The sequence below is a fragment of the Chiloscyllium punctatum genome, chromosome 6 (assembly GCF_047496795.1).
Source record: "Chiloscyllium punctatum isolate Juve2018m chromosome 6, sChiPun1.3, whole genome shotgun sequence".
NCBI classification, from domain to species: Eukaryota; Metazoa; Chordata; class Chondrichthyes; order Orectolobiformes; family Hemiscylliidae; genus Chiloscyllium; species Chiloscyllium punctatum.
In genome coordinates, this window is record NC_092744.1 from 137,664,426 (window position 1) to 137,690,363 (window position 25,938).

The following is a 25,938-nucleotide window of genomic DNA, read 5'->3' on the forward strand; positions in this document are numbered from 1 at the left end:
CAGAACACCACTGGTCACTGAGCGCCATGCTCAATACGCTCCATCTGCTGCCATACTCTGTCTTCTCTGGGCCATCCGATCCTGTATCCAGACAGTCAGATTTCCCTGTATCCCAATCATCCTTCTTTTCTGAATGAGCCATCAACGTATTCTGTCATATCCTCAAAGAATTCAATAAGGTTTGTGAGGCATGACCTGCCCCTCACAAACCCATGCTGTCTCTAATTTAACTATGGCTTTCCAAGTAGTCATAAATCCTTTCTTTAGAGTTCTCGCCAATAAACTTCACACCACATACATTAGACCAAATCTGTAATTTACAGAATTCTACCTCCGTAACATGGTCCAGACGCTACAAATCTTCTCTCCTCTGCCATGTTCCCCAGAAGGGCACTGGAGGGTGGTGGGGATTACAGAGATAGGGAGGGATATCAGGACACGAGGATTTTGCAGACATTAGGAGGGTTGCAATGCCAAAAGGAGGCTTCAGTAATTGTGAGGTTTCATGGTGATGAAGGCATTTGAGGAGGGACGGAGGTAGGATTGTAGGGAAATGAGAGATTTCTCAATTTAGGTGCTTTGTTCGGACTGCAAGAGGTTACTGAGTTGGGGAGGTTTAAGCACTGGTGGATATTACATAAACTTGTGGTTTTGGTTGAAATGCAGGAAGAGGATTCAGGAAGCTGGAGAGTATGGGGTCTGAACGAGGTTACACAAATGGGAAGAGTTTTCAGGAGTGGAGGTGTTCACAGAGACAGCAATGGTCTGATCTGGAGCAGAGGACCCAGATTGGGAGGGACGTGGGGACTGGAGGTGGTTTCACAGGGAGGGAGGACCATAGGGCCACAGGAAGTTACATAAATGTCGAGAGGTGTAGGGCCGACAGGTTCATGGAGTTGGGAATGTTGGGAGGGATAGAGAAGTTTACAGGGATAAGGATGTTTGTAGGACAGGGCTGGATTACACAGACAAGGACTGTTTTAGGGAGCTGAGCAGATTACAGAGATAAAGAGGTTTGTATCATCTGGCGGAACAAACAGAGATATGGAGGGTCATCGTGACTGAAGATGTTTATAGATATGGGAAGGCTTAGGTTCTGGGGGTTATTTAGACTTGGAGGCTGTGGAATCTGGATTCTTTTTTGAGAGATTGGGTAGCAAGATTAGTTGGAGACAGTTTCACAGATAAGGGAGCATAGCACAAACAGGAGTAAGTTCCTGCGGTAGGGAGGGTTCGAGTGGAGAGTGATGTTTACACAGATGGGGGGGTAAGAGCTGGAGAAGGTCATGGAGATGAGTAAATGTTTGGAGATACAGGAGGAGCTTACATTGACAGGGTGGGTGATAGTGACGGGAGGATGTTACATTGTGAATGAGTCTTGTAGGAACAGGACCGGGAGAGGCACAGGCATTGGAGTAGGATCTACAGATCGGGAGTGTTGCAGGGACCTGAGAGGATAACACAGAGAGGGATGGTGGTAGGGTCTCCACAGACTGATGGTGTTTTAGGGACTGGAAGAGGTTTGGTCGATAGGGAGGGCTGTAAGAGCTGCAGGAGCTTATGGAAAGTTGAAGCGTTGGAGCAGTTCACAGAGGGAGGGTTCTCCGACAGGAGTAGATCACAGATAGTGAGGGATGTGTGGCCTGAGAATGTAAAAGAGCGGGGAGTTTTCAGGACTGGAAGATATTACACTGACAGGGATAGTTGAAGAGACTGTAGCAAAAATGGATGGAGATGGTTACACAGATAGGGAGGTGAGTAGGGACTGAAGGTGAATACATAGACATGGAGGGTTGTATTGTTAGACGGAGCTGAGAGGGATAGGGACTGGTGTAGGGATTTACACAGATAGGGAAGTTTGTGTTTTTGGAGAAGGTTATAGTGATACAGACAGTGTTAAAGAGTGTGGCATGGACTACAGAGGAGCTCAGAGAGAATGAATTATGGGGAGTGGAGGAGATTACAGACACAGAGATGGCTGTCGGTTTGAAAAGAGCTTCTACAGATCCTCAGTGCTGTAAGACTGGAGGGAGGTTGCAATAATAAGGGTTACCGACACTTAATGACTTTTTTGATAGAGAGAAAGTCTCAGAACGGAATTGTCAAAAGGAAGTAGAGACAGTCCAGATGGGTTTACACAGATATAAATGTTTTTGGTGGTTTCAGGATGGAACAGTGATTGGGAGTGATGTAACAAATGGCAATAGTTATAGGGATTGTTCTAAAAGCAGGAAGAGATGACAGTCATATCGATCGTGGTAAGGACTGGAGAAGCTGACATCGCCAAGGAGTGTTTTAGAAACTGTTGGAGATTATACATATAAGGAGAGTATTGGGGATGAGGCAAGGTTCAAGAGACAGGGATGGTTGACAGGACTGGACAATAACTTGAATAAAATCTCCACAGTGTGGAAACCGGCCGTTCAGCCCAACAAGTCCACACCAACGCCTCTAAAGAGCATCCGAACCAGACCCATCCCTCTTCCTGTCCAATAAACCCTGCATTCCTCATGGTGAACTCACCTAAACCACACTTGCCTGAATACTACAGTCAATTTATGATGGCTAATCACGTATCGTGCAAATGTTGGACTATGGCAGGAAACCAGAGCCCCTGGAAGAAACCCACACATTCGGGGCGAGAACATGCAAAGTCCACACAGAGAGTCGGCCAAGGCTGGAATTGAAGCCAGGTTCCAGGCACAGTGAGGCTGATTATACAGAGCACTGCAGAGATTGGACTAGGTCACAAAGTTCACAAGGGTTTATTGGAACAGGAGGAAAATATAGTCAGGAACAGGAGAAGCTTACATAGATGGTGTCCATGAGAGGGACTGGAGGTGGTTAACGCTTTAGGGAGGGTTGTGCATTCTTTCGACAATTAGAGATAGGGACTGTTGGGGAGACTGGATGAAATTAGTCATACTCAGAGTTGTCCACACTGAGTAATTGCAGATGGAGTTTACTTCTGATCACTGTGAGGTAATCACTGTGGGAAGTCTCATAAGCGAAGGATATACATCATGAAGGGTAGGTCCTGCTAGAAAACTGAGTAACACCGGGACCTTGGTGGGCAAGTCCCTGATTGTCTGAAGGTGTCAGCACAGGTTGACAGGGTGGGGAAGGCACCTGAACTGGGAGCAGGAGGGGGACCCACATCCTGATGGGGCGAATTGTTAGAGCTGCCTGAGAGGATATAATCTAATCTGGCAGGGTGTTGGACCTTAAACAGTCATAAGGCCAGAAAGAAGATTCAGGTTGGTGCACAAGTTAAAGACAGCAATTTCAGCAGACAAGGCAGGCAAGAACATAGCAGGAAATGGAGGAGGGGGAACTGATGATTAAACTGCATTTATTTCAATGCAAGGGGCCTGCCAGCTAAGGAAGATGAACTTAGGGCATGGATTGGAACATGGGACTGGGATATTATAGTTATTACAGAAACACAGCTGAGGGAGGGACAGGACTGGCAGTTCATTGTTTCAAGGTGGAGATGCTTCAGGAAGCATCGGGGGGGGGGGGGGGGGCAAGAGAGGACGCGTGGTGGTGGGTTTTGATTGCATGAATCATTACATCAGTACCTAGAGAGGATATTCCTGTGGGATCACCCAGTGACACTATGTTAGTGGAACTGAGAAACAAGAATGGGTCATCACACTAACACGATTGTCCTACTGACCCCGAATAATCAGTGGCAGACTGAGGAACAAACATATCAGGAGATCTCAATTCTCAATCATAATAATAGTCCTGTTATGGTTGGGGTTTTTGAACTTTCCAAACCTAGTCTGGGACTGCCAATGTTCAGTGTGTAAGGGAGGAATTTGCTAATTGTGTTCCAGAAAACTCCCAATCAATATGTAAATGGCCTGAAAAGAGAAAGGGGCAAAACCTGACCTCCCCTTGGGAAACAAGGTAGGGAAAGGGACTGAGGTGTGAGTGGGAAAGCATTTTGCCAAAGTGACTCAAGTCTATTCGTTTGAAAATAGTGCTGGAAAGGGACAGGGCTGGTCCACAGGTTCAAGTTATAAAATGGGGCCAGACTAATCTTGATAATATGAGCCAGGAACTCTCAAAAGCTGATTGGGGAGCCGATTTGCAGGGAAAGGGAAGTCTAGTAAGTGAGAATATTTTAAAAGTGAGATAAATTGAGCGATCACCACCAGCATGTTCCTGTTTGTGTGCAGGTCAATGCTGACAGCATTCGGAAACACTGGCTGTCTACTGACGGTCTGGTCAAGGAAAAGGGGGCACATGTCAGGTATAGCCAGCTGGATCAAGGGTATCCCTGAGGATCACAGGGACTTTAGGAATACACTTTGGGTAGAAATCAGGATTGCAGAAAGTGAACATGCATTAGCTTTGGCAGATAATGATCAAGAGAATCCAAAAGTGATTGTATAAATATATTGAGTAAAAGAGTAACTCGAGACAAAATGCTGTCACTTCAAGATCAATGAGACCATTGATGTGTGGAACAGCACGATATGTCAAAGAACTTAAACACTTTTTTTTAACTCCAGAACTTATTGAGGACAAAGACTGGGGAACTCAGGGAACAAGAGTAATATGTTAGACCACATTTGGAGTTCTCTGCAATTCCAGTATCCCCGCTATAGGAAGGATGTTGTGAAAGTTGAAAGTGTTCAGAAAAGATTGACAAGATGTTCCCAGGGTTGTTGCTGAATAAGCTGGGGTTATATTCTCTGGAGCATCAGAGACTGAGGGGTGACCTGACAGAGGTTTATATAAACATGAGGGGTATGGATTGGGTAAACATTCAAGGTCTTTTCCCAGGGGTTGGAGAGTCTAAATCTAGAGGGCATAGGTTTAAGGTTAAAGGGGAAAGGTTTAAACGGCACTGCAGGGACAGCTTTTTTATGCACACGGTGGTGTGTGCATGGAATGAGCTGAGAGAGAAAGTAGCAGATACCGATACTATGACTACATTTAAGAGATATTTGGATGGGTATATGAACAATAAGGGTTTAGAAGTACATGGGCCAAATGCTGGTAAATGGGATGTATTTACTTAGATCTTCTGGTCAGCATCGACGAGTTGGATCGAGGGTCTGTTTCCATGCTGTACATCTCTATGACTTGAAAAGAGTGCATGTTATAGAAGGTTTTAAAACACAAAGCTATGGAAAGCCCAAGGACCTGATTAATTGAGTCACAGAACATTGTGCAGCCCCGAGCAAAGATATTTGTGCCATTGATAGCCATGTGTGATGTGCTGGAAAGGCTGGAGGGTGGCATAGTGGACAGTGAAGATGTTGTAATCGACGATAAAGCGGATGGCCCTCAGGACAACTCTGTACAACCCTGTTACGGTGGACGCTGCAAGACGTGTCAGATTGTGGATACAGATACCACTATTATGCGTGGGGACACCTCCCACCTTGTACATGGCAGGTACTCATGTAACTCACCCAACTTTGTCTGTCTTATACTATGCAGGCAATGATGCCCTGAGTCATGGTACATTGGGGAAACCGAGCAAAGGCTAAGACAATGGATGAATGTGCACCACACAACAATCAACAGACAGGAGGGTTCCCTCCCAGTTTGGGAACACTTCAGTGGTCCAGAACATTCAGCCTCGGACCTTCGAGTGACCATCCTCCAAGGTGGACTTCGGGACAGGCAGCAGAGAAAAAAGTGGGCGAGCAGAGGCTCCGGGACCTTGGGTTCATGTCACATTACAGGTGATCACCATTACACTACAAACACACAGATATTCCTACACACACACACTCTCACATACACATGGACACAGGTACACACAGACGCGCACACAGACACCCACACACAACCTTATAGACACGCACACTCCCACACTTACACATGCACCCCCTCACAAACTTAAGACACTCTGCACTCACTACACACACACTTTCCCACACTCACAACCCCCACCCCAGACAGACACACACAGACAGACAAAGACCCACAGACACACATATATTTTATGGGGTGAATTTGTACTTGCAGGATTACATTGTACTTTGCTCAAAAACTGCATGCATTCATGTAGAACTCTGTTTTCTCACTTTTTAGATGATAATCAATCTAAATATCAGGGCATAGACAGAGAACACAGCGGGCTAACACCTTCACATATTGTCTACCTATCACCATTGTTAACTGCTAACCCGAGAATGCAACTTTAAAAAACAGTTTTGTGATTTACACATGAAAGAAGTGAAACTATCACTGTCTTCTAAACGATGAAAGGCTTAACAGACAATCAATTTTTCAATGTATAATGTCAGTTCCATCACACTGTAAATTTTTGTTATAAATTCTGTGTTATGATCGAGCTCTCCACTATCACCTGATGAAGGAGCGTCATTCCAAAAGCTAGTGTGCTTCCAATTAAACCTGTTGGACTATAACCTGGTGTTATGTGATTTTTAACTCTCTTCAGTAAGGTAGATTGATTTGTGACACAGAGATAAAAGAAATTTGGACACCAGAGAGATGTGGTTACAGGGCGAACAAAAGGTGGGCATAAATATTCAATCGATCACAACCTTGTGGAAACTCAGGCAAAATGGGTAATGCTAACAATAATGGATAACAAAGGCAGTACAGAGAAATAATTTGACCTCAGATCATGAAGTAGAGTCAGTCTGAATGTAAATTCTGGTTACTACTTGCCAATGACACAAGCAGCAGAACAGTTTTAGCCACCGAACAGCATTCCATTGCTCATCACTGCATTACAGGAACTCATTGGAATTTTTTAACAAACACTTTGCGATAACTTTGGGAAACTTCAACATTCCCATAATCTGGGACAGTCACACTAACAACAGTGATATTGGAAGAGTAGTTCAGAGAATATTTTTTTCAGTGTTTCTTTGAATAATAAATTGTGCAACTGGCTAGGGACATAACTATCTCAGAGCGATCGTAGGGTGATCAAACTTAGTGAATGAGTAATGTCAACTGGAGAGATCCTTCGGGAAATTGTGATAAAGTGCAGTTTAAAGAAATATAAAGTTTTAAAGTGAATCACAGAACGGACATGCTACAACTAGAAACAAAAACAGTCAATGACATGGGTTTGAGATGAGAACTGACCAAGGTAAAGAGGCGAAACAGACTGAAATATGTGCCTGTAAATGAACAGTGGAAAACATTTGAAAGGACAGTGTAAATCACTCAACAAAAGAACATTCCACTGAAACAGACAAAACCTCAGCAAGAAATTCCCACCGGCCCCTCACTCAGGACAAAATGCATCATATTAGTTTATGAGGCTTAGAAGATCACCACAAAGTACTTAAAATCCTGAAGTGAGAGAGAGAGTTTTATGAGTTAAAGGGATTGCAAAGGGTCTGCGAGCAGGAGTTGGGCAGTGGGAAAGGGAATCAGTGTCAGGGTTCAATGTCACAAAAGGAACAGAGAGAGATGAAGGTGCCGGAGGTGGTCAGAGTGTTGCGGAGAGTGATCAGGGCCTGAACGATGTTACAAAACCAGTCCGGATTGCTGCAGCTGGAGGGGTTTGCAGAGGTAGAGAGGGACATATGTATTTTTATTTATTCATTCATGGGATATGGGTGTCACTGTTAATTACCCAGAGGACAGCTCAGAGTCAGCCATATTGCAATGTGTCTGGAGTCACATGATAGCCAGGCCAGGTTAAAATGTCAGATGGTCTACACACAAGGAGGTCAGTGAACCAGATGAGTTCTTCCCACTGAACAACAATGATTTTATGGTGACCTGACCAATGTCTTGTAAAGATACAACATGACATCCCAAATCCTACTCTCAATGCTCTCCCCAATGGAGGTAACCATCCCAAACATCTACTTCACCAGCCTGTCTACCTCTGACACAACTATCAAAGAACTGTACCTGCATCCCTGGGTCCCTGACTGACAACACTACCCAGGGTCCGAACATTAACTGTACAAGTCCAGCCCTGGTTTGTTTCACTAAAATGGAACACTTCACCTTTATCTAATTAAACTCCATCTGCTATTCTTCAGCTCACTATCCCATCAGTCCTGTTCATCCTGTTGTATCACAGATAACCTTAATCACTGTCTTGTTTACCACCAATTTCAGTGTCACCCAAAAAACTTATTTAACTTACTTAACAATATTCCCATCCAAACCATTTATCCAAATGACAAACAACAGGGGACCCACTCCACCGCTGGTCACATGCCTCTAGTCAGAAAAACAACATGTCTCCCACCACCCTCTGTCTCCTACCATCAAGCCTAATTTTCTGTCCAGTTGACTAACTCCTCCTGAACGCCATAACCTTTTACACTTATCTGAGCTTATTACCCAGTTTACCATACGACACGTAGAACACAGAACAGTACAGAACAAGACCCTTCGGCCGTGATGACATGCCAATCTTTAATTCGACCGGAAGATCAAAACTAAAAGTGACATATAGTGTTTAATTCAGATAAAGGCGAGGTGCTGCATTTTGGGAAAGTAAATCTTAACAGGACGTATACACTTAATGGTAGGGTCCTAGGGAGTGTTGCTGAACCAAGAGACCTTGAGGTGCAGGTTCATAGCTCCTTGAAAGTGGAGTCGCAGATAGGTAGGATAGTGAAGAAGGTGTTTGTTATGCTTTCCTTTATTGGTCAGAGTATTGAGTACAGGAGTTGGGAGGTCATGTTGCGACAGTACAACACATTGGTTAGGCCACTGTTGTAATATTGCGTGCAATTTTGGTTTCCTTACTATCGGAAAGATGTTGGGAAACTTGAAAGGTTTCAGAAAAGATTTACAAGGATGTTGCCAGGACTGGAAGATTTGAGCTATAGGGAGAGGCTGAACAGGCTGGGGCTGTTTTCCTTGGAGCGTCGGAGGCTGAGGGGTGACATTACAGAGGTTTACAAAATTATGAGGGGCATGGATAGGGTAAATAGACAAAGTCTTTTCCCTGGGGTTGCGGTGTCCAGAACTAGAGGGCACAGGTTATGGATGAAAGGGGAAAGATATAAAAGAGACCTAAGGGGCAACTTTTTCATGCAGAGGGTGGTATGTGTATGGAATGAGCTGCCAGCGGAAGTGGTGGAGACTCATACAATTGCAACATTTAAGAGGTATTTGGATGGGTATATAAATAGCAGGGGTTTGGAGGGATATGGACCGGGTGCTGGCAGGTGAGACTAGATTGGGTTGGGATGTCTGGTCAGCATGGACAGGTTGGACTGAAGTGTCTGTTTCCATGTTGTACATCTCTACGACTCTAACTTCCATACCCTTCATTTTATTCTCATCCATGTGCCTATCCAGAAGTATATTAAATGTCCCGAATGCATCTAATTTTACCGCCACCGCTGGCAGTGCATTCCACTCAGCCACGACTCTATATGTAACGAACCTACCTCTGAAATCTTAACCATCCACTAATCACCCGAAAATTATACCCCCTTGTAATAACTATTTATATGAGGGTAAAAAATATCTCTCTCTATACAGTCTATCTATGACTCTCATCACCTTGTTCACCTCTGCCAAGTCACACCTCACCCTTCTTCACTCCAATGAGAAAAGCCTTAGCCCCCTCAACCTTTCTTCAGAAGTCATGCCCTCCAGTACAGGCAGCATCCTGGTAAATCTCCTCTTCACCCTCTCTAAAGCTTCCACAGCCTTCCTGTAATGAAGGGACCAGAACTGAACACAATATTCAAAGAGGGGTCGAACTAGGGCTCTATAGAGCTGCAGCATAACCTCACAGCTTTAAAACTCAATCCCCAAACTAATGAAATCCCACACAATATATTGCTTCTTAACAAGCCAATCAGCTTGGGTGGCTACTTTGAGGGATCTATGGACTTGGAACCCAAGATTCCTCTGCTCCTCCACACTGCCAAAGATCCTACCTTTAACTCTGCATTCTGCATTCAAATTCAATCTTCAAAATGAATGACTTCACATTTTTCCCAGATTGAACTCCATCTGCCACTTCTCAGCCCAAATCTGCATCCTGTCAATGTTCCACTGCAACCTACAACAGCCCTCCACACTATCAACCACTCCACCAACCTTTGTGTCATTGTGAAACTTACTAACCCCTCTTTCAATCACACATCCAAGTCATTCATAAACTCACAAAGAGCAGAGGTCCTGTAACCTCTCCCTGCAGAAAACCACTGGTCACTGAGCTCCAGGATGAATGCTTTCCATCTATCATCACCCTCTGTCTTCTGTTTACCAGTAATCCTGTATCCAGACAGACAGGTTTCCCTGTATCCCATGCCTCCGTACTTTCTGAATGAGCCATAAAGATGTTTTGTCACATTCTCAAAAGATTCAATAAGACTTGTAAGGCATGACCTGCCCCTTACAAAACCATGCTGAATATCTCTAATCAAACTATGGTTTTCCAAGGAATAATAAATCCTGTCTCCCAGAGACCTCTCCAATAATCTGCACACCACAGACATAAGACGGACAGGTGTGCAATTCCCAGGATTATCCCTATTCCCTTTCCTGAACAAGGGAATAATATTTTCCTGCCTCCAATCATCTGGTCGACTCCAGTGGACAGTGAGGCTGCAAAGGTCATCACCAGGTGCTCAGTAATCCACTCCCTCAGTTGCTGTAGTAACTTTGGACACATCCAGTCTGGTTCAGTGACTTATGTATCCTTATCTTTTACAAAATTCTCAGCACATCCTCCTTCTTAACATCCACTTGTTCGCGTACATCAGCCTGCTTCACGCTGTCCTCACAAATGACAAGACCCTTCTCAGCAGTGAATACTGAGGCATAGTATTCATTCAGGACTTCCCCTTCCTCCTGTGACTCCAGGCACAAGTTCCTTCCACGATCCCAGATTGGCCTAATCCTCACTCTGGCCTTGCTCTTGTTCCTCGTATAAATGGAGAATACCTCACGGTTTTCCTTAATCCTTCCCAACAATGCTTTTTCATGCACCAGGAGCTTGGACATGGTCAGTCACAGTGCCCAGCACAGTGAGTCAGGGGGAGTCTTAGATCCCAGTCAGCGAGCTTGGACACGGTCAGTCACGGTGCCCAGCACAGTGAGTCAGGGGGAGTCTCAGATCCCAGTCCGGGAGCTTGGACATGGTCAGACAGCCTCTCGAGGTTGTTAGCGTCAGGATACATCCCCTGTGAGGGGGTGAGGAGCTGAATGTTGGAGACACCCTTAATCCTCTTGGATCTTTCTCTCCTATTGTGGGATGGTTCCATCTGAAATGTGAAAATTAGCAAGAGGTATTAAGGGAGATGGAAAAGGTTGGTACAGCTGTTAGTGCTGGGACAGCTGAGGGAAAGGTGGGGAGGTGTCCTGAGTGAGTGAGTGGGCAGCACAGACACCAGGCAGAGTTGGGGAGAGGGACCGAGAAGAGGTTAGAGAGAGACCGAGAGAAGGTGCTGCATTTAGGGAGAGTGAGAGAACATGCACCTTGGTGGGAGGTGGGTGCAGTAACAGAGAGAGAGTGAGGGAGAGGGCACGAAGTGCAGATGGTTGCACTTACCCTGGTGGAGGGGAGAAGGTCACTGACCTCCTTCCTACACTGCTGAGCATTCACCCAGAACGCTGGCACCTCACTGACCCAGGGGTCAGCTTCGGACCAAGCAGGCAGGGTGTGGTGTCGTGGCCTCCCTTGCCAGTCCTGGAGGAAGATAATGTCCCTCTCCTGCATTATGCAATCCACCAGAACATCAGGGGCTTGGCCACAAAGTGGGGCCCCAGGTTTACCGTGTCTGCCATGTCCATACCAGGTTTGGCTTGCCAATCTAAGATTGTACTGTCATTTTAATAATGGCACCTAGAACAGGGAGGCTGGTGCATTCTGGGATATCCAGGCAGTGGGCAGTTGTTATGACGACGAAGGGGAAAATCATCGTGTTAGTGTCAGTTGAGAAGATAACCATGTGTGCAGTGAGGGTTATTGATGAGGCAGATTGGGGATGGTATCATGAGAAAATGCACTTCACCTTGTGGAGAGAAACCCTCCATGAAACTGGACTAAAATGAGACTTGACCAAATCAGAAGATGGGTTCAGGCCTCTATCTGTCTGAATCAAAATAGGGATGCAGTGTGAAATATTGGGAGCGACAAACTTGGAGCGGAGAATTTTACAGGAGATTCAAATCCTTAAAATGGGGTAACACCATGTTCCAGACTGTGAAAAGAAGCCGGCGAAAATTTGCTTCCTTAGAGTTACCCACATTATCCAATCCTCACTGGATGCAGGGATGGTGCCGGAGGCCTGGAGAATGGCTACTAATGCAACTTTGTTTAATGTAAAACAAGGGACTGACTGAATAGGTCGCGGCTGGAATTCTGAGACAGTGGATAAACGGTCACTGAGGAAGTCCCAGGGACTCCAGGACAGTTGGTCTGGATTTGTTCAAGGAAGATCGTGTGTAATTAATCTGACTGTGTCGGTCTGAGGCACTAACCTGCAACTGCATGTGAATTTCTTGGATTTGACGAGAGATCCCATGGCAGACTGTTTAAAAACAGAAACTATAGGATCCAGGGGAATGGAGCAAACAACCCAGAGAAGTGCAAGACAAGGCATTTGGGGACATCGACAATAGAGAGGAATGCAGAATAAAATGAGAATATGGTCAGTGTGGGCAGATAAACGAAGGTAGCTGAAACATCAATAATCTCGTTAATGTGGCAAATGGCATTATTTCCTCTATCAGACAAAATAATGAACTTCAGAGCAGGAAGCTTATGCTGGAACTGTATAAGTAATGAGTTCAGTCAGAGCTTGGGGACTGTGTGCAGTTCTGGTCAATCCATCACATGGAAGGATGGCATTGGACTGGAGAGAGTACAGAGGAGATTCTCCACCCTGTGAACGGGGAAGTGCAGTTATGGGGAAAGATTGGAACGGAGGATGCTGAGAGGAGATTTGATTGGGGTGCACATATTGTCAGGGACATGGGTAGAAAGGGAGACAACATCTTGTTGCTGTTAGAGAGCTCAATTACCAGCGATGAATCTTTAATGTAATTGGATGAAATATTAGAGAAGTGGTGAAGAAAGTTGTTATTTCACCCAGAGTATGGTAGGGACTTGGGAGTCACACATGGAAGCGGAGTAGATGCAGAAATTCTCAAACCATTTTAAAAAGGTGCCGTGATCTGCACCTGAAGTTCTACACTGTCTGGGGAGACAGAACTAGGGCTTTAACAAACGTTACATCTTGTCCAATGCAGACAGTGGACAGAGTCATCTCCTCTATACTGTGCTATTTTCTGAAGTTTTCAAAGGTTACCAATATCTGATAGGATGAATACGCAGTGGTGAGGGATGAGGACAGGGAGCATCAGTGTGTGAATTGATTAGCATCACAATAATATTGATCCCATCCTTTATACATTATACTACTACACTGTGTTGGCCTATTTATCTTTCCTGTAGAAATGGGGAAAACCTTTGATTATCCAGTTCTCAGTCGTGGTCACACTACAGCCACATCTCCACAATCCCAGCTCCATCTGACCTAGCTATTTAAAGCTACAATTTCACTGGCCTTGTTGACAAATTCCCAGCTTCATTCTTGCCTTATTGAAGGCTGCTGTCAGTCAACTAATGTTTCTCACTCTCAATTATTGCATATCATTCTCTCCCATCATTCTGAACTTCACAAAAATAAAATGATCGCTGCACCCCAAAACGTTCCCCTACTGACACTGGATCCACATGCCCCATCTCTTTCCCAAGGACCAGGTCCAACAGTACATGCTCTCTTGGGCTGCACACACTCTCCTGAAGTGTGCTCTCCTCCATATAATCTAGGGATACTGGTCCCTTATGACCCTGCACCACAATAACCCAGTCAATATTTGGATAAATTAAGTTTCCCAGTATAACTAATCTGTAGCATTATCATCGCTCTCAAATGCCCCTGCATATTTATACTCTCCACCCTTTCCAATGGTTGCTGGCTGATAGACTGTACCTCACAGTTTAATTGTATACTTTTTGTTCTGTAGCTCCAGCCAAATTCATTCTGTCCTTGGACGGATCCTCTTTCTCTTGGACCCCTTAACTAATGCTAATCTCAACCAATACTTCTACCTTCATCCTTTCTCTTCACTTCTATCATTTTGAAATCCTTTATCCCCAGCAATATTTAACACCCAGTCCTGCTATTCCTTGAGCCAGCTCTCGGTGATCAGTCCATCAGATTACCACACAGCAATCTGCAACTGGAACTCCCCACACTCCGAGTATTCATGTCCATGCAGAATACCTCAAATTAAGGCTTTCTGTCTTACTCCATCTTCCACTGACATACTTGTTGTTGGAAATTAGTACCAACTGTATCTCCTATTATTTTGAGAATCTTGGTAGTCTCCTCCACTATTCCTTTTTGGATCCCATACACACGCCAAGTTATTTTCAATTCCACCCACACACCCCAGAAGGAATTCAGTCCCAGCTCTGTCACATGTTAGCCCATCCAGTTTGTACAGTTGCTGTTTTCCCCAGAGTAAGTGCCAATGATCCAGGAATCTGAAGCCCTTCCTGCTGCACCATCGTTCCAGTCACACTCTCATCTACCTAAAACTCTGAGTCCTGTTCTCACTTGGACACGCCCTGGGAGTATTCCAGGGATTGATACATTTGAGTTCCCATTTGCTAACCATCCACCTAGCTCCCTAAATTCTGATTCCCAGACCACTTCACTTTTCCTACCTATGCCATCCCTACCAACGTGGACATGAGCTTTGACTGCTCACTGGCCACCAGACGATTGTCGTGCAGACACAGTAACATTCTTAACCCCACTATCCTGGAATTACAGACATACTTACACCTTCTTCACTTTCCTGACTCCTCTGTGACTATTGCTCCTCCTTCCTTCTCCCTCCACTCCTATACAGTCAGGCTGCTTGTGGGACCACAGACATGGCTCTGACTGCACCTTCATCAGCTTCCGAAATGGGAAACTGAATTGTGAGGGAGACGTCAAGCTATACCTGGATTCCCTGGCTGTTTCTCTTCGATTGCCTAGACCTTATCCCTTAATTATTCCAGGCTGTCATGTCTGCAGGGTGGTCTGTTCTGTGTGTGTGCTATCCCCATAACTCTCAGCATGACAGAGTGTCTCGTCACTGTCTGAGCTCCACGACCCAGTGTTCATCGAGGACATGAGCAGGTGCTCTGACTTCCCAATGTAACAGAACACATTTTCCATTTGACAAGCATGCCTTGCCATGTCTTAAAATGCAATATGTCTAGAGTAACTTACTTAATTACTTAGAATTAAGTTAACATCAGGGACATCATAATATGTTAAGTCCCTTATTACACTGTGGCTTACTGAGCGTAATTTATTATACTGGCTCAGAATTTCACATCCCCCTCATATTTCTGAGATCAATCTTTACTTCAGAAGTTAAAAAGTAAATTTGCTGACTTACAGCAATTAACTGACAGTTACTAATAACGGTGTATTTATTAGCCAATGAACATACAGCCTTTTCTGTGATGGCTCTTGCACTTCATTCAAACTCAGTGCAGGCAGGTCCCAGCAGCAGAAGGTTTTCTCTGTGACTCCCAGATACGTGTAATCCTCCAGCTCCCACTACACTCTGCTCCCTCACAGGGTCACCTTGTCTGTGAATCCCAGGCATGACTAGGCCTCGATCCTCAGTGCTGATTATTATCATCCCATGTTGGTGCATTCACCTCCTAGACGTGAGTGAGCCTCAAGCTCCGGCTCCATGTTGCTCCCTCACATGGTCACTCCCTCTGACTCGGTGTTGATTTCAAGCCTCCTGCTCTGCTGTTTCTCCAACTCCAAGTCCCAGTCGGCCTTGATCCTCACTGCTGATTAATATTCTACTGCTCGCTCTCAGGGTCTCTCCCCTTGTGACTCCGAGGTAATGGTAGGCCTCAAGCCTCAGTCGAGATTTATAACAGCCCGTTCCGCACTGCTCTCTTACAGAATCGCTGTTGTGCCTGGAAGACAGTTGAAAAAAGGAGGATTAGACAGAGCAGAGGATGTTAAAGTGATTGAGCAAGCTGTATGGGATGGAACAGGTTATCGGGGAGCTAGGGAGACCTGCAGCAACTAAAGAGGTTTACTGGAATATAGTGTGAGAGAAGGCGGCAAAGGTAATAGAAAGATAGTGGCTTGTTCATGATGGAGCTTTGTAGAGTCTAAAGGGCTTTTTCTGAGCTGCTTACAGAGATGTGTAGACTTCAACAAATGCAAATTGATAGCCAGCAAGTGTTGTATGGTACTGGAGACTGTTGGATGTTACAGAGTTAGAAGTCTCGCAGTAACTGGGTGGAATATAAACATTCAAGCACTGGTGGTGTCCAAGGTCCCTCAGGACATGAGGAGGTGCAGAGAATGGAAGCATTCCAAATATGGGATTGTAGGGGCTGGAAGTCATGAGATGGATAAAGAGGACGAAAAGTGCCAATTTAGCACACGCTACCATTGTAATTATAGAGATTTAGGAAGGGGATCTGTGCTGTCATTGATTACAGTTATATGGAGTATTCCAGAAGCTGAAGGGGTGACAAATTTTAAAAGGCAGAGATTTTAGGTGATCAGAATTTCCAACGACTGGTGAAGTGGCTCAGGAAGGCAGCTCACCACCTTCTCAGGAACAACACAAAATCAACAAGAAGTGCTGACTCAGCCATCAAAGTTCATGTCCATGAATGAATGAAGGAATAAAAGATCTACAAGTCGCACTGAGGTCACTCAGGCAGGCCCTTTCAACAGCACTTCACAAACCCGGAACCACTATACCCTGGAAGGACAGGAGCTCCAGGTGCACGGAAACACCAACATTTCCAAGGTGCCTTCCAAGGCACGCTCCATCCTCCCAGCACTGTGTCTGTACCTACACCCAAAGGGCAGCAGTGGGTCGGGAAGGCAGCTCCCCACCACCTTCTCCAGGGAATTACAGATGGGAAGGTAATGGTGAAACTCTGCTGTTTACAGCCAGACAGAAAAATAAATCCAGCAGTGGGTGTGAAATGACATTTCCCTTTCACAACAACATGCTGAGCATGGATAGAGGATTTGTCTGATTGGCACAAGACAGAGAGTGTGAAGAAAGGGGTCTTTTTCACGATGGGAACTGGTGATGGGGGAGCTCCGCAGGGGTCAGTGTTGGGACTACACTCAACACGTTATTCATTCAGAGTCTGGACAAAGGTTGTGAAGGGGTACGAGAAATGGGTTTCCAAGAAAGATCTCAGGGATGAAATTCATGTCATATGAGGAGCGGGTGAAGTCTCTGGGTCTGCACTTGATGAAGTTTCAGAGGCAGCGGCAGAATATCATTCAAACTTACAGAATACTGAGGGGCCTGGATAGTGTGGGCAAGATGTTTCCAAGAGCAGGAGAGACTAGGTGCCAAGGGCACAGCTTCAGAGTGAAGGGAATACCCTTTAGAATAGAGACGTGGAGGAATTTATTCAGCCAGAGGGTGATGGATCCGTTGAACTCACTACCTCATGGGGCTGTGGGTGCTAAGTGATTGAACATATCTAACTCAGAGATAGCCAGGATCTTGATGAGTAAGGAGATCAATGGTTACAGGGAGTAAGTGAGAGAATGGGGTTGAGAAACAATTCAGCCATAATCAAATAGTGGAATAGACCCGATGGACCGAATGGCCTAATTCTACTCCGATAAATGGTCTGTGCTTTTTCCATAGGTTTTTAACTGTCCAGTTATCACTTCTGGCAGATCGTTTACCACACGTTCCAACACTTTTCTGATTATTGCTGTCACCTCTTGGTTTCAGATCAACTGCAGAAAGCTACACCACGGAGTAATGTGGGAATCCTGGTGTCTAAATCTCAGAAAGGTGGCGTACAGGGCCAGCAGGACATAGAGAATGCTGGCATTGATTCCAAAGGGAATGGAGAAATAAATTAGGAAGGCTTGTAACAACTATAGAGGACTCCAATCAGCTCGCACTGAGAATACTGTGAACAGGTTTGGTCCCCTACCTGGAGGGAAAATGTCCTTGCATTGGAGGCAGCCCAGAGAAGGTTCACCAGGCTGGTCTTCAAAATGGAGGGATATTGGTGAGAAGAGGTGGAGAAGGTTGAACTTGCAGTCGTTAAAATTTAGAAAATGACGCAAATTTATTGATACACCAAAGATTGTGTTCTTACATATTAGCTACTGAGACATTTTCTCCTGAGCAAGGATCTGTAACTGGAGATAAAGGGGAATACAGACACCAGAGAAGCTAACAGAGAAAAGCTGGGCTGTAGAGACTGGAGGATGTTCCAGTGTTTGGGTGGTTTGATGTCAGGTAGGTTGTCATGCTGAAAGATGTCAGGGAGAGTTACAGGGTTAACAGTCCTGAAGGAGATACAGAGATCAGGAGGAATATAGGGACTAGAGATTACACAGATGGGATGGTCATTGGAGCTACAGGAGATACAGAGAAGGGGGATTATCAGGTCTGGAGATTATAGAGATATTGGTGGTAGTTGGAGCTGCAGGAGTTTATAGAGACCGGGAGGATTGTTGGTGCTGGGAATTACACTGACATGGACAATAGTTGGAACTGCAGGAGTAAGATAGGGAGGGTTGAAGGAGTTGGATCAGTTCACACAGCCAGGGAGAAGCGTAGGGATTGGAGGAGCCAGAGGTGCTGAGGGTTCTCGGGCTGCAGTAGATCAGAGAGCTAGGGAGGACTGTGAAGGCAGGTTTGCAGCATTCCCATCAGTTACATAGCGATGTGGAGTGCTGTTCTGGAGGAGGATACAGAAATTGACAGGGTTGCAGTTACTGGAAGATATTACAAAGACAGTGAGCTGTAGTATTTGAGGAGGTTAGGTTACAGCAACAGGAGATATTGAGGAGTTGGAGGCTGTTACAGGTGTTAAACATGCTGCAAGGGATAAATAACCTTACATCGATCAGGGGGATTGGAAGCTCTGGAGATAAAGAATGAGAATTGCAGTAACTGAAGAATATCACAGAGATGGGGAGTAAAATATGAGTTAGAGGAGTTATAACATGAGATGAGCTGTTTTCAATGGAGTCAGGAAAGATACAGGGAGATCTGAAGAGACTACAGGTGATCAAAATGACAGTGAGGCTTCACAGTGTAGGATTGGGGTAGTTTACACAGACAGGGAATATTTTATGCAATGTTGCTATTTACAGAGATTATGAAGTTGTATGGAATTGAGGAACGAACAAAGATATGGAAGGCTGTAGTTAATGAAAACATTTGCTGATGTCAGATGCTGAGGTTCTGGAAATTATATGTACTGAAAAGCTGGACAATCTGTCAGAGCTTACAGAGACAGGAACAGCAATACAGCCCGGAGACACTAACACAGATAGGGAGCATTGCACTCACTGCTTAAGGGATGTTAGTAAGGGAGTGTAACGTTTACACAGATAGGGGTGTAAGAGCTGGAGAAGGTTATGGCGATGATTAGATTGATGGAGAGACGAGAGGAGCTTACATTGACAGGGCTGGTGATAGCGACGGGAGAATGTTACATAGATAGTAAGTCTTGTAGAAACTGATCGGGAGAGTCACAAGCATTGGAGTTGGTTCCACAGATCGGGGGTGTTGCAGGGACCTGACAGGATTACACAGTTAGGGAGGATTGTAGGATGCCCACTTTTTTAGAGTGTTTCAGGACTGGAAAATGTTACATGGTTAAGGAGGGATGTTGGAGCTGTGGGCGTTCACAGAGACTTGGAGGCTTTAAGGGTTTGGGGCTGTTAATGGATAGAGGGATACATTTAGGGAAAGTAAAATGGAACGCAGAGGGAGAGTTTAGATTAGATTCCTTACAGCATGGGAGCAGGTACTTCGGCCCAACAAGGTCGCACCGACCCTCCAAAGGGTTACCCACACAGACCCACTTCTCGCCGACAATGCACCTAACACTACGGGCAATTTAGAATGACCAATCCACCTGACCTGCACATCTTTGGACTGTGGGAGAAAACCGGAGCACCCGGAGGAAACCCACGCAGACATAGGGAGAATGTGCAAACTCCAAACAGACAGTCACCCAATTCTGGAATCGAACCTGGGTTCCCTGGCACTGTGAGGCACCATTGCTCACCACTGAGCCACCGTGCTCCCCCAAATTGCAGAATTACATGAAGAGATATTGTTTGAGGTGCTGGGAGGGCTGTCGGGAGTGGAGGAGCGAACAGAGATGTGGAATGCTGTTGTGGCTTGAAAAGGGTCTGGAGGTGTTAATACAGATAAGGAGGTCGGTAGGGATGGGGGAAGTTTACTGAGGTCGTGTGGTGCTATAGGCCAGGAGTGTTTTAGGGCCTGCAGAAGGTTACAGTGATATCATGTTTTCTTGTGGATTAAGGAAGGTACACAGGTGGGTATTTTGCTCCAGGCTGCAGGATTTTACAGTGACGGGGGCACTAAGTATTGTGCAAGATTACAGAAAGTGGGATTATTGTACAGAGATTAGTGAGATTGGGCATGTTATCGACACTGGAGCAATTTACACATGGGAGAGTCATCAGCATTGGAGTAGGTTTCAAATATACAGCGGGAATATGGGAGGGGCGGAGGTTACAGAAATAGGAAATTTCTGTGAGTAACAAGCATTCAAGACAACAAGTTAGACCAAAAGGCATTTTTCCATGCTGTATAACTGCATCACATGACAAGAGACAGTGTGAGAGAGGGAATATATAACAGAAAGATCCCAGGTTTCAATACCATCTCATTGAGGGAGGCCTGCTTTCCCCTGTTGAACTGATCCTCACTAAGACAGCACAGGCCTGGATTGATAACTGTCAACTTCCTATATTATCAGAGGAAGGCTCAGTACAGCAGAAATGAAAATTAACAAGACGGTGGGGATTGAGCCTGGGACCATTATGCTCTGTGTTCGTTCTTCAACACCGTATCTATGTCTTGTCTTCTGGACCAAAGTTCGATCCCTTACATACACTCTGCTCTGTTCACTGTGAGTGATCTTACCTCACTGCAGGGTTTATTGAAGGCTTCAGATCTCTCTCTCCATCTCTCTGGCTGTCTGACTGTCTTCAATGTGGTGATGAAGGAAACAGGAATTGGGAATTCTGCTGAGTGAAGAGCATCCTGAGTACCTACAGGATACAGAGAAATGAACAGAATGGGAAATTAGACTGATGCAGTCAGGATTACACATGGAGAATGGCACTGAGGACCACAGAGATCTGGAATATTCCAGTCTCCATCCCTGGCTTGTGCTGCCAGTCTCCCTGGAGTGGAGAATTCTGTTGCCTCAGGATCTGGAGTAGCTGCAAAAGGTACGGTCACCGGCAGCAATTAGACCCTCACGATGACAGATATCACATGGAGAGAGACTGCGTGATATCACCAGAGTGCAGGAAGGTATCAGGATCAAACCACGGTTAGGAAGAATGCGTACTGGGAGCAGTACTCAGGGATGAGGGAGCTATCAGTGGGCTAGGCAATGTCCTATTGTTACTCTCACTCGACTCTTCATCCAGAATTTAATGCCTGTAGCAGGGATACCCATCTGACTGCTTAATACCTTTTAAGTAAGGAAATCTGTTAGGTGCTGCCGGTCTGGGCTATGTATGAATCCAGACCCAGAGCAAGGAGGTTGATTCTCAACTGCCCACTGGAATGATCTGGCAAGCCAGTAAGTTCAAGGGCAGCTCGGGGTGGGCATGAAATGCTGGCCAGCCAGAGACAGCAACATCCCACGAGTGAAATAATAACAACACTGCAGGGAGCAGTGTCCTGGTCAATCATGTCGGTAGGTTTATGGACAGGGCTTTAAACTGACAGAGAGGATGCAGGGACAGGGTTCAGGTGAAAGGAGCTTTCCAAATCCAAATAGAAAAGTTGAAGCATCAGAACAGCATAAGGATGTGACTGAATACAGGCAGAAGGGAACGGGAAAGGGTCAAAGTTTAACTAAAACTGCAAACTAGTGAATTAGGCTGTGACAGCAATTTCTGGGAAAAAGTCAATTACGGTTTTTTTTGGAATTGTCAAAGTATCAGCAATAACTTGTGACACAGGAATAAATAAGATTTCGTCACCAGAAAGATGTGTTTACAAGAGAAACTGTGCTGTGTTCTAAACAGGGAGGGTTACAATGGCAGGAAGCAGTTTCAGGAGGCTGAAGAGGATGAGATCTGAATGAATAGACACAATTTGGAAGATTTGCTCGGAGTGCCAGAGGTAACAGAAACACCAATGTCCTGATCTGAAACAGATGGCCCAGACTGGGTTGGGTGTGGGGATTGGAGATGGTTTCACAGGGAGGGTTTGGGTGCGGGCGGGGTGCTCGGTTGGAGGCGGGCGGAGGGTAATGTTGGATGGGTTTTGGGGTGGCAAGTGGAGGGTTGCGTTGGACGGTTTTGGAGGCGGGGCAGTGTGGGTCGGTGTTGGATGGGTTTGGGGTTGGGGTGAACTGTTGGAGTCAGGCATAGGGTGAAATTGGATGGGTTTGGGGGCGGGCGGGGTGCTCTGTTGAAGGCGGGCGGGGGGTGATGATGGATGGGTTTGGGAGCGGGCGGGGTGCTCTGTTGGAGGTGGGCGGGCGGTGATGTTGGATGGGTTTGGGGCGGGGGGGTGCTCTGTTGGAGGTGGGTGTAGGGTGCTGATTGATGGGTTTAGGGGAGGGGTGGGTGGCAAGTGGAGGGTGGCGTTGGACGGTTTTGGAGGCGGGGGCAGCGTGGGTCGGTGTTGGATTGTTTTGGGTTGGGGTGAACTGTTGGAGGCAAGCGGAGGGTGATGTTGGATGGGTTTGGGGATTGGAGTGAACTGTTGGAGGCGGGCAGAGGGTGATGCTTGATAGGTTTGGGGGCGGGTTGGGTGGCAAGTGGAGGGTGGCGGTGGGCGGTTTTTGTGGCGGAGGGCTGGCGTGGGTTGGTGTTGGAAGGGTTTGAGAACGGGTGGGAGGCGATGTTGAGGTGTGGGTGGGGGCGGTGTTGGAAGGGTTTGGGGCCGAGCAGCGGGGTGTTTTCGGGGGTTGGCGGGGCATGAGGGCTCACACATGGCTTGCTGCTGGCTCGTCACCTCAACGGGGACTAGACATTACCGAAGACTCCGAGCCCTCGAGGAAAGACATGGAATCAATTAATCGAATAACCAATTATCTGAATGTATTATTGCCCGCCCATCTTGTTCAGATAATCAAGGTTCCTATGTAAACAGCTGGATGGTAACCTGGTGTGGTGTGATTTTTACCTTCACCCAATCAACCCCTGCTCGATCCTTCTGAATGGTCCCAATATTGACCCTGTTCCAGTTTAAGACCTGAACCTGTGGACCTGTCTGATCTTTTTCCATAACTATGTTAAAAATAAGACAGTTGTGGTCACTGGACCCAAAGTGCTCTCTGACTGATACTTCAGTCACTTGCCCGAATTCGGTTTCTGAGAGGAGGTCCAGTGTTGCATCCGTCTGAGTAGCATGGAGCCCTCTACATCTTGATTTAGGAAACATTCTGAGACGTATTTGACAAATTCCACCCCGTACGGTCCTTTTACAATCTGGGTGACCCAGTCAATCCAGGGGAAGTTAAAATCTCCAACCAATACTGCTCTATTATTTTTATAGGTACCTGCAATCTCACTACGCATTTTCTTCTCTTGCACCCGCTGGCTATTTGGGCGTCCAGAACACCATCCCAGCAGACTGACCACCCCCTTTTTGTTTCTAACTTTTGAAAGTACGGCCTCATTTGATGACCACTTAACAATATTGTCTCTCAGCACTGTTTTTTCTGTCCTCCCTAATCAAAGGGACAACTCCCCCTCCTCACTTACTTGTCCTTCTGTCACGCCTGTAGTTTCTTTATCTTGGAACACTGAGCTGCCAGTCCTGCCCTTCTCTCAGCCATGTTTCTGTTATGGCTATAATAACCCAGTACCCAGAGCTAATCCATGGTCTGAACTTGTCTGCCTTACCAGTCAGGCCTCGTGTGTTGAAATTAATGCCTTTTAAACTACAAGTCTTTTCCATCCCTATACTGTGCCCCGGATATCCTGGATAGGAAATTTGCTCTCGATGGCTCATGTATTTTCCCCTGACTAGTTGATGGCCCCTGTCTTATTCAGAGTCTCAACTCCCTGCCAAACTAGTTTAAATCCTGCCGGGTAACACGAGCAAATCTCTTCCCAGTGATACTGGTGCCTCTCTGCTTCCAGTGCAACCCATCCCCTGGTACACGTCACCTCTACCCCAGAAGACATCCCAATGACCTAAGAACTGAAAACCCTACCCCCTATACCAGCGCCTCAGCGCCTCAGCCACACATCCACCTGGCCGATCTTTCTAATTCTATCCTCACTGGCACGTGGCATGGGAGTAATCTGGAGATCATTAACCTCAATATCCTGTTTTTTAACTACTTACCTAACTCCCTGTACTTATTTCACAGGGGCCTATCCCTTTGTCTACCTCTGTCATGTGGGCCAATGTGCACAATGACCTCTGGATGTTCACCCTCTCCTTCAGAATATTCAGTAACCGCTCAGAGACATCCTTGACCCTGGTACCCGGGAGGTAGCACACCATCCTGGGGTCTCTTCTGCAGCCACACAGTCTCCTGTCTATGCCCCTCACAACTGAGTCTCTGATCAGTATTGCCTTCATTAGAGAGGATCTGGCAAACGGAGACAGGGAGGAACTCCCTGCAGTTGGGTTGATATTAGGAAGGTGGAGTATTTAAAAGTGATGCTATGAAAACCCGGGGCCAGTGTATTCCTTGAAGGGTGAATAGTAAAGGCAGCAAGTCCAGGGAATACTGATCAAGCGATATCGTGAGTTTGATAAAGAAAATACAGTTCAATAAAATCAAGAGAAGCCATTCACAAGTATAGAGAGGGCAAGGGGTTTGTAGAAAATGAGGGACAAACAATGGTCATGAAGTACATTTGGCAGATACAACTGAGGAAAAACCACAAGGTGTTTCATCATCATCGTTAGCATAAGAGGCTTCCCAGCGAAAGAGTGAGGCCTGTTAGAAACCAAAGGGACAATCTGTGCATGGAGCCAGAGGATGTAGGTGAGGTCTTCAATAAATACTTCCCATCTGTATTAACACAGGAGAAAGGCATTGTAGCCGGGGATTTCATTTGGGATGGTGAGGTTCTAGAACGTGGTAAGATCAATAAGGAGGGGATATTAAATGTTTTCACAAGCATAAATAGGTGGAGACATCCCCAGAGCCCACTGAAATGTAACCCACGCAGCTATGGGAGGTAAGGGAAGAGGTTGCTGGGGCCCTGGTGGATATATTTAATACTTTGCTGGCCACAGGTGAAGTGCTGAATGACTGGAGGATCGCTAATGTAGTTCCTCTGTTTAAGAAGGGCAGCAGGGATAGGCCAGGTAATTACAGAGCAGATAGTCTGACAGCAGGGGGAGGGAAATTATTGGAAACAATTCTGAGGGACAGTTTGAATTCATAACTGGAAAGGCAGGGATTGATTAGGGTTAGTCAGCACGGATTTGATGCAGGAAGATTTATCTGGTGAAATCAGTTCAGTTTTTTGAAATGGTGTCTGAAAATATTGATGAGGGCAGTGCAGATGATGTGGGTTCCATGGAGTTCATTAAGGCCTTTGACAAGGTCCCACATGGAAGGCTGGTCCAAAAGGGAAGAGCCCATGGGATTCAAGGGAAGTTGGCAATTTGGATCTGCAATTGCTGAAGGGTCGGTTTTGTGATTGAAACCCTTTGCCCAGCGAGTGTACCACAGAGTCCTGTGCCTTTGCTGTTCCTTAGGGACATTAATCACTCGGATATGAAAACAGAAGGTATCATTATTAGGTTTGCAGATGACATGAAAGGTGAGTGTGTGGTTCACAGTGAGGGGGATGGACTCAGGCTACAGTCTGAAGGTTGAGGCTGGGACAGAATTTCAACAGAGTAATTTCAATTGATAACCAGGCTAGAGCACAGCAGGCAATGAGGGAAAACTGATGAATTAAGTTGCATTAT